The sequence below is a fragment of the Opisthocomus hoazin genome, chromosome Z (genome assembly GCF_030867145.1).
Source record: "Opisthocomus hoazin isolate bOpiHoa1 chromosome Z, bOpiHoa1.hap1, whole genome shotgun sequence".
Classification (NCBI taxonomy): Eukaryota; Metazoa; Chordata; class Aves; order Opisthocomiformes; family Opisthocomidae; genus Opisthocomus; species Opisthocomus hoazin.
The window spans coordinates 57,220,194-57,230,825 of record NC_134454.1 but is presented as its reverse complement, the minus strand read 5'-3'; positions in this window follow the sequence as shown (position 1 = coordinate 57,230,825).

Sequence of the window (10,632 nt, the reverse complement as noted above, 5' to 3'; positions counted from 1 at the left end):
CACATCCCTCTTCTATGCTGCAGTCTCAGACGTGGTGTCACTGCCTGTGAACTGCTGCATTTCCAGTGTTTACACATCCAAATGGCTAGGAAAGCACATGCTTTTTGGTGGTGAAAGTGGCTGAACAGGGGAACCCACTTCTTCAGAGTATGATATGCTACAGGCATATAAAAGCTGTAGGCTTGATGCAGAGGTAATTGGATGAAGTCCTACAGCCCTTGTGCTTTACCGGATGTCAGCTTAAATGAGCTAATGGTCCCTGCTGATCTTTAAATCTATGAAATGCTAACTGTTACACTGCTTGATCATGGACTTTTCCGGTAGAAATCCCTCCTGTTTGGTTTTAGACAGGTCCACAACACAGGATCCATGAATTTTCACACGGAAGTAATTGCAATATAGGCATCCTTAAATAAGTCCATAGAATGTCTCTGGTCTTCTCCTCCATCCCCCTGTTACATTTTTAGGGTTAAAAACTCCTTTTGATGTTTTTTTCTCTTCAGAAGTAACTTTCAAATCCTTTTGCAGTTCCTGGATGTTGGATGCTGTGATTTTTGCAAAGGGTTGGCAGGAAATTTTTTGCCAGAGGGGGTGTTAGTGCTGTAAGAGCAAAGAGACCCCTCTTTAAAATGCTAGGGCTTAGACATGTGGCTGGCACACACCAGCTGATCCACAGCAAGTATCACTGTGCACTGCTGCCCCACCTGCATTTCCCCACCTACTCTTCTGCTGGGATCAAAGCCACCTGCTGCCCTTGCCAGAGGGCTGTGCAGGTGGTGTGCTGTTTAGCCCTGCTCGCCTGCTTGCCCAAGTGAGAATGAGACAACTGCTGGCTAGGAAAGGGCTGGAGAAGCTATAACCAGCAATGTCCTGTATCACGCCCTCCCACAGGAAACTTCAAAGGCGACAGAAGAAACACAATCAAAAAAGTCGAGCACACTGAAATGTGCAGGCATTGTTTTACCAGAGAGGCTGACGTTGAAAGAACAAAGCTGAAATTAAAATCCAAACTTTAGCCTCACTCTCTTGCTCATTTAGTCAAAATCAATAGTATCACCACAAAAGGTGCTATTTCAACACATCAGTGTTTTGGCTCCAGAGTCATCCTGGAAGGTCTAGTAACTATAAAGAGTAGAATCATGAAATTAAGAAAGGCAAACTGCTGAACTAAGACTGCAGCAAGATTAGAAATTCATAGCATAGAAAGTAACGTCCTATCACTCCCCTGAGGAAAAGACTACTAGCCATCTAATAACGGGTTACTTTCATCTCTAATTTTTATAGGAGTCTGTAAAGTAAGTTAATTAATGTGAACGTATTTTTTATGAACAGGGAAGGTGCAATATCTGTCTTTTATAAGGAACCTGAATCCACAAAAATATTATTCTTCATAATAATAAACCTCACGCGTTTTCAGACAAGGTTTTTCTTGGTCCCACTCAGTCTGGGACTGAGAATGGTGCCAGCACAGAACATGAGTGTGTGGATAGAGGTAGACTGTCTCCTCTCAAACATTTTCCATTCACACTGATTGTTCCAAATTCATCACAAGGCTCGACCAACATACAGGTCCTAGGCAGAATATGTAGATGTCCTGAAATGCCAACATACCTATCAGCCTAAAGCACTCCTCTCTGGGGGTGGCCTCGGGGTTTGCAGTCTCTCCTGCTGGGGTGCACAATGCTTGTGTGTCACTGAGACGTTCATCTCCATCTAATCAACTGGGATCCAGCAGTTGTACTGGAAGAAAGGATGGAAACAAGGCCCACACCATCTGTCCTTTGCTGTAACTTGCATTGCCAGATCGGTGCTAACCCTTCTCAAAGATGAGAAAAATAATCTGATAGCTTTCCTGTACATTTGCAAGAACCAGAGACAATTGCCTAACAAGTCCCTTAGATAGTATGGGTGTTGTGCATCCTCTTAAATGTTCTCTTCCTTTACTACAGCACTTAACCACAGTACCTCGCAGGTCTTTTTATTTACCATAGCTGTGTAACAGGCTGAGGGCTTCAGTCATTTTTCCGTAATCTCTTTTCTAGTTATGATGAGACGTTTGCTGTACATAGCAGTTATTCCCTAGATTGTCTCCTTGAATTCAGCCTTTTTGTTTTATCATCCTGACAATTAACTGCATTTGCCATCTGCTGGCTCCAAATCTGAATATAATCCAAATCCCTTGTAATCTGGTTACACTGTTTCTTGTTATTTGCTCATCCTCCAGTTTCTGCATCATCTGTAAATTTGGAGCTCTCCAGTCACATTGTGCTCTCCATTTTTCAACCAGGGTAAATCTGGACATTCTCCATGAAAGTCTGTGGAATTACTCCAGAGTGAGCAAACGGAAACCAGAGCTGGACATTGCCTAGGTTTTCAACACCCTCATCCAAGTAATTTTATATTTATATATAGATGCATGTTATGAACAACAGATGTCCTAAAGCTGACCTTGAGGACGCTTTTCATCTGTTCTGTTCCTATGCCATTTTTCTAGTTGACACCCATCTTACCTCAGCCCTCAGTGTTTGTCTGAAGTTAATTCAGTATTAATAAACATGTTCTTACTTTTATGAATGAAATTTTGGCAGAGTGAAGATACTTTCAGGCTATGTTTACACTCTTTTTTCCCCCTTTCATTTTCTTCCTTTTTTCTCCTTTTTTTGGATAAAGATTTTTTCTTTACTATAACAACAAAGCATTACTATGTAGCAGACTGCTACACACGCCTGGGGACAGTAGGATTACTGTGCTCCCTGGAATAAACAATAAAAAACTTGCAAAGTGCCTGAATGCATGGAGTTTGATACTCCACGCCAATGTGGAGGAGAAACCCAGCAGAACTGCTGACCAGTCACATAACTGTGCAATTTAGTGTTACAAAATCCCTTCCTTTTCCCACACCTCTGGAACACCAGTGTGAGGCAGAAAGCAGAACATGTTTTGTTTCTACAGCTCGTTCCCCTTCCCTTCTATTTCTCCCATGCTGGTGAATCTTATTGCCTGTCATAATTACCATTTTCAGCACAACGGCCGCAAGGCAGACTAGGGCACAGGGGAACAGTGTGAAGGCAGATTCAACCCGCTGTCAGGACGTTTATACCAAACACTACTGCACACTTTGAAGGTATTGCATCTTAACCAGCTGATTTTCATGCTTACACCTGTTTCCAAACCCCGTGCTTTCCCTCACGGTTTGCTATTTTACATTTTAGCCCCCAGTTTCTGTCAGGGTAGGAGGAGAGACAGGGAACCAAGCTTTCCTCCAGCTGACAGCACCTAGTATTGTCTGTCCTGTGGAAACAGGAGTAACGTGATCCTGTAACTCGAGACTGTCTCATAATGTGCGCACAGGAGGGAGTTCAAGTGTTTTTGGCATTACCTAACTCCCAAGTACTCAACTTCTAACTCTAATGTTCTCTTGGCAACAAGTGGTGCAATTTATATATATTTCTCTATGCAGTTTCCTAGGTTTTTAACACAAGAAAATATAAATAGTGCCACGTGCAAATAAAACAGCCCACCCACGTGGTCCAGCAGGTTTTGAAATACAAGCATCACCAGAGGCTGCTGTTCCCCGGGGTTAAAGGTCTAGTGTCACCAGCTAGCTGCTCTGTTGGATGGCTGTGCTCTGCGGACAAGCCTTAGAGAAGAGAGGCACCAAACGGAATCGTAACTCGAACAATGTGGGAGACGAAGCATGCATTTTATACCGACTCAAATACGCAGTTATAGGAGATCTGGCTTGAAAGTGAGCCTGAGAAAGCAGGAGTGAGATCTCACCCTGCATCTTGCTCCCCTCAGACCACAAGTGAGCCTGTTCCTCCTCGGTGGTAAAATATATGCATGGACTCTTTTCTTCTGGTTAAGATGCTGATCCTTCACTCCCTACAAATCATGTGGGAAGGAGTACGGGGTCAAAAAAGAGAAAATGCCCTTTGCTTTCTCTGTCCTGCAGAAGAACATAGAGTGAACTCAGAGTAGCATGAAAATCAGGTGCGTTGAAGAGCCAGAGAGGAACATGAGTGTTTCCTTGACTTCAGCATGTATTTCCTGCTGATCTTCAGACAAAAGGTACTGGAGACCTTTAAAGAAATTGCAGCTGTTTAGTGATGAATAAAGGTTCCTCAGAATGAAACAGAAGTGTTTCCTTGGGTCTTTCCACCCTCTGCCTGGTCTTCCCATGTCCAAAGATACTTCAGTAAGGGTAGAGGACGCAATGAAGGCAGTGACCATGACTTCTGCACCCCACTGCAGGAGAGTGGAGATATACAGCCATCTTCTCACTGCTTCAGTGCCAGACACCAGTCAATTGGACTGTTAACAGGCTGTGTCTCAGGCTATCCTAGCTCCCAGGCATCACCTTGCAAGTGCCAGTGGTGTGGAAAGCTGCAACAAGACCATTGCCTCTCTGACTGCCCTGGTCTGGAGCAATTCTTCCAGGACCTGAGCTTCTCAGTCTCACAAGGCTCACAATGGGCAATTGCTCGGCTGTCAGCAAACGCAGTGAAATGCCAGTATTATCTTCTTTAGACAATGGCGATCCTTTGAACGTAAATCATGACTGACAGTTTGCATGCCTCTATTTCAAACAGTGGCTCTGCAATATCCTCTGACATCAGTGAAATGTACATCCCATGAGCTGGAGGGGAAGGTGCAGAGGGCACAGTGATAAATGGATATCCAATACACTTTATGCTGCTGTAATGGAAGGATGCACCATGTTTTGTCTCTGGCTGGCTTTACCTGTACTCTGTAGGATGAAGTCTCACCACTGTGCAAAGATGCTGAAATGGCAGAGGCACCTCAGAGCCCTGACCAGACATGCTCTGGCTCCCAAACCCGATAGTGCCCACAGAGCAGGGCTCAGGAACAGATGACTGTGACCTCCCTTGCCTAGTTCCTCCTTGCAGGCAGAGCACCTTCCCCACCTTCACCAGGCTGGACACCTCTGCTCTGCTGGAGCCCTTATCAGCCATCAATGCTCTGAGCCATGGCGTGTGCAGAGTACACCAGTGGAAAGCGCATTCACAATATGTTTTCTAAAGTGACTGCTGCTGAGCAGGAATTCAGTAAGGTAGGGGATTGTCATGATCCACTGACCAGCCACCTGGATTAACAGAACAGACAGACGAAGTTGGCGGACAAAAGCAGACAACACCTTGTTCATGCACCTCCTGGAATTATTCCCCTGTCTAAACAGGCTGCTCTGAATTTCAGAAGAACTTACATGGGTTTCTGATAAAGCTGTCACCTCTGACTTCAATAAGTTTGCTTACTGCTTCCATCCGAACATAAACCAGATTGTTTTTATGGCAGGTATGAAAGACCACAAGCAGAAGATGTATGAGGGTAGAGCTTTTGCCATAGCAAAGAGTGCCATGGAGCAGGTGGAGTGGAACTCCTCCCAGAGTCAGAGAACAAGGAAACTAGAGGTGCCATGCAGGTCTGAGATTTCAGAGAGCTGGAATTCAACACAGAAACTGGGGACAGTAGGTGGAAAGCTCCAGAATGGGTGCACCACTGGGTGGCTGCTGTGGAGAGAGCTTTTTAATTTGCATGCCTCTTGGAAGATATTTCTTTCAGCATCAATCAATGCATACCATATTTTTCCAGCCATATTGCCTTTTCAGGTTCACATGTACAAGTTCCACTGCCATGCAGTCATTTTAAAAACACATGTAACAGGGGCTACAGGGGAATATATTGAAAAGTGACTAATAGCAGCTTAATTGAATTATTGACAACCATCCTTTTCATCTCAGTCATAAATTTATCACCAAAGTAATCTAGTATTCCCACAATCTTCATGAAAGATGTTATGCAAATCACATTGCTGAATATAGATTTTTAGAGAATATGCCTGCGCACGTTATGGTCATAAGATCAGAGAAAAGACATGATTTGATCACAGCAGCTGAAAATTGTGCATTTCAATCAGCATGCAGGTGATGTCTTAATTCTCACAAGTACCTGCAGTCTGATATCTAACAATATAATAGATGCATTTCTTTCGGTAAAGCTAACACGAGGTAATTGTAGTACAGAAGAGAGCTTAGGAAGAAAAGCAGCATTATTTATGTCCATTTCAATTCCACATGGTATGGGTTCTCTGACTGGTGTTTGATTTAGGACCTGTTGAGTTGCCCACTGAGAAAACTGTCCTTTTACTCCTTCTATAATAGCTATTCTGCGCTCTTATGTTCCCAACAGCAAAATTGATTTCCCACTCTCAGGCCAAAAAAATCATTCCAAAGAATGCAGCTAAGACGTGCTGATATCCACACTCTCTGTATGTGTACACATGCACACCTGTGCACACATGTGTATGCACGTTTCTTGTTAAGAACAGAAGCTCACGCCTTTGGTAGCAGGACACTGATGCCATAATTTTAAACTAATGCCATGGTAAACCTCAACAATGTTTCTTTGGATTTATTCTCTTGTAAGAGGGAGCAGACTCTCACTCAGTCCCTTGACTGATTAGAAATTCGTACCTCCTGATGTTGCAGCTAGCCTGTGCTCACAGTCTCTGAGCTACACAAATTCCTTCCACATCATTTTCAGCTTAAGAGTTTTTTGTTGTTTCAATTAAAGTTAATTTTCTTAAATTTACTGGAAAATGAGGGGTTTCTTGAAAAACCTCTATGTATACTTTTGAAAGATATTTAAAAGTTGGTTAGACTGTTTCTGGTAAATTTGAGTTTGGTAAAACAACCTATCATATCTATATATTGACCATAAAGTTGCGACTGTCAACATTTTAATTGAAACTGGTTTTAAAAAACACTTAAAAACTCTATTTGACCACCTATGCCAAAATTCTGTGATTTTTGTTGTATTTTTTTATTAGCTTTATGAAAAAAAAGCTTATCTACAGGTATAATTACGTATGTGTACTGTGTTTCCTGGGAAAATGCACTTGGAAATGCATTGATCTAAAAAAGTGTTTCTCTTCCTCCTTGTGAGTTTAATTCTCTGTACCAAAAGTACACACCCACATGCAGCTACCGAAGAACAGCTCCTGCTCTTCAGACTCTAACTGTCAAGCATAAGGAAGTATTACTTGAGTTCAGCACTCAAATAAATGAAATACAGGAAATTACTTTATAAAAGCAGTGCAGCACCCTCTAGCGTGGACACATTTAGATTAGGAAATAATATGGTTTTATAAATACCTGATTAATCTGGTGCTGACCCACCAGTCAGCCCAATGTCTAATTTAGGCTCTGTCACTAAACTTCTGATTGACCTTGGGTGATTTGGTTCACTTTGTCTCAGTTTCCTCACCTGTAAAAATCAGAAAATAATTACTCTTTTTAAAACACTTCAGACCGTCCTAACGACAAGTTCCTCCTGTATAAAAGGTGAGCTGGTATGGTAATCATAACCACAGGATGGAGGCTAGAGTAACAGCTCTACCTCCTGCAAATGTACTGTGCAATGGTGTGGCTCGGTAAGCTCTCTTCTGTGATGCTTCACCTCACCCGTCAGCCAAGCTTCCTTTTTTTCCCCAGTACACTCTGCACCAGCACACCAGTGCCTTATGGACTGGGGTCGTAATCTGTACTGTCAGGTTTTCAAAACTGGTCAATAGTAGTTTTGTATTTCTACCTCTTGGAAAGTCAGCTGCACCTTGATCCACGTAAACCAGGATATTTCTCTCACACATTAACAAATTCCATTGCCTTTCACTTTGTTTTAGGACTTAGTGAAAGGACGGGACTTGCTTGAGGAAGTTGGGTGAGGAAGGACAGCGATTCAGTCCCCGCAGGATCTTCTAAAGCAGTAAAGAGATTTTCAAAGTGTCTGAGCTCTTACCCTTTTCAGAGGCAACACTTCACTAGAGAAGAGACCTGAGGAGGAGCTAGGATTTCACTTCTACTTTGCACTGCACTTTACAACTCTCCAATGCATTCCTATTGGTGATCACTGAGCGTAGCTATTGCTAAAGGTTGGAGACTGACAGATGTGCCAAAGGAAGCACTTTCTAACAGCTTGAGTACAGTGGAAATGATGGAAAGAAGGAAGATTAGTGTGCAAAAGCTTTTACTTAAGAGTGATCTCCTGGAGTTTGTCTTGAACTGCAGTTATCATGCGTGTATACATGATATATGTATATATCCTTTTCAAGTGCATGGCCAGATATATAAATCCTACGTGGAGTTAGATGGGATATCTACTTGTTGACACTATATTGAGGGGACTGTGTTGCAGGGCTGGATCTGTAATGTAATAATCAGGAACTTCTTCAACAGAACTTGTTGGCTACAAACCACTTAATTTTGAATGTCTCTGACTCAAGCATAGAGTAACACAATAACTGAGGTAATTAAGGACCTGTCTAGGCTGGACAGATATGGAGCAGACAAGGAAATAAATATCAACACACTCAGACTGGTGACATGCACTACTGCCATCTCTATAGCTGATTTTCACATGCCATGGCGTGCCCATTGCTCAAGCACATGCAAACTCTGCTCAACAAGATCAGGCTCAGGCCAGACTTTTCCTAGTTAAACAAGGCTTTTGCCATTTTGGAGAGTGCCATAAAATATTTTCCCTCCCTCCCAGCCAGGTTCGTCTGCCCTTGCACACAGCTGTCACGTCAGTTACAAGGCACTTCCCTTCTTCAGTTCTCTTTAGCCCCTGTGAGGAAATGAATGAATTTATCAAAACTAGACCTGAGGGGAGCAGCCTTTCAGTTCTTTGTCTGCAGTAAGATCCAAGGCATAAAGTCAGGGGAGAGGAGTCTCTTTATGTGTGAGAGACAGGAACCGGGACATACAACATCTCCAGTGTTTTCTTAGAACTACCTCCTGCTTTTGGGTCTGCAATGATCGTACTTCAGATTAGAAATCTGTGATTTCACGAAGACATGGGAAAAAATGTTTCCTCTGTCTTTCAGTCAGCAGTCTTCAAAGCCAAGATTCAGATCTTCAGCTGGAATAAGTTAACACAGTCTCTCCTCCAAAAGACAGGGTGGAGAGACAAAATTGTGAAAACTAGTAAAATTAGAGATGTGCAGGAAGGAGACAGAAACTTCCAGATGATACTGAAGAATATATTGTTGGATTTTATACCAGTTTAGTGTTTCTTCCTTTTTTTTAAATCATGCTCTTGGTCCATCAGTTTATACTAGGATCAAGTCTTTCACCAGTGGGACCAGGGTTTCGAATGTCACTGCACTACTGGCAGGAGGACTTGCACAACTCCCTTATACACAGTCATATAAACCAGCAACACGTAAGTGACAACAGGAGAGCAGGAACAACCCTGGACTTGGCCATCCTAAGTCTCTATTATCTTTCACTTCTTTCGTTTCTGGTACAAGCAGGATCAAATGATCCTGATCCTGCAAGTACGTAACAATCCGATTATCCTTAGCCCCGTTTTTGGATCAGTTTGCAGAGTCAGACTAGGATGGTGTGTGCAAAAAAATGGCCAAGGCATGCGGCCTAAGTGGACATTTTCCTGAACATATTGCAAGACCTCCCTAAATAAATTTTTAGATATTATTAGCTCTGTCTTTCAGTATCATGCTGTCAGTATTGCTGCAGTTAAACTGCCTGTGGGCCAGGCCTGCTGCTTGGTGATGTGTCCAGAACAAAGGGGCTTTATATTCTCCCCAGCTACCATAATGCAGGGTACTGTTATTGTTCTGCCCACGTCCACCAAGTCCTGCAAGTGCTGGTTCTTTTGCTGGTGAAAGGACGGCGTACTGTTGCCTTGGTATACCTGTGCTTGGGTGCTCCCTGGGATAGTTTTCTCACAGTCTAAGCCCATCTGCTTCTCATACAGCTGGGCCCACATCAGCCCACAGCCAGCTCTGACTGTGGTCCAAGGCAAAGGACCTGCAGACCCCACTCACATCTGGGACCTGTGCAGCAGCATCCGAAAGGTGGATGGGGCACAGACACGCTGACACAGTGTTAGACAGCACTCCGCTGAAGGGAAAGAATACATCCTCTGATGGATGGCAAGAAAGGGAAACTGCAGAAATTTCATCATCTCTGATAGCAGGATTTTTATATGTCTTTCTAACACTGAGACACATTTTAGGGAGGACACTGGAGGTTGCCCAGAAGGCACTGAGGATAAGAATCACTCACAGGCAGGTGCCTTCAACAGCCCTGATCCTCTTTATGCTCTCTGAGTACATGTCAGAGCAGTCCTGTGTACTGCTGTTACTCAGAGCAAGTGCTGAGACCACAATGCACCAGCTGCACCTCTTTCCTGGATATTCTCCATATGTGGGGTTTTCCACCATCACCTACATCTTGCATGAGGCAGATTCAGAAGGAGGTTTCACAGCCTTGTGATAGCTATGTGCTTACTGAACAGCACTGTGTTGGCAGTCTTAAAAGGAAAAAAAAAAGGGCATGTTATTTTTGATTGTGAGGAGCTGGAAAAGTTTCTCAGAAACATCTCTTTTGGAAAGCTATTAAGTCATTTCTGTATCAAAGTTTATCCAATCACCTAGAGTGGCAGAGCCATGTCTTTCATAGTGCTCCCTCAGTGAGATGGGATATGATTTCTGCATTTGCAGCAAGCTATCTTCCATTACCCTCCACAGTCTGAGCAAACAGCAAATGCAGAATGATCAGCCACAATTGCCATTACTTCTTTGACGAT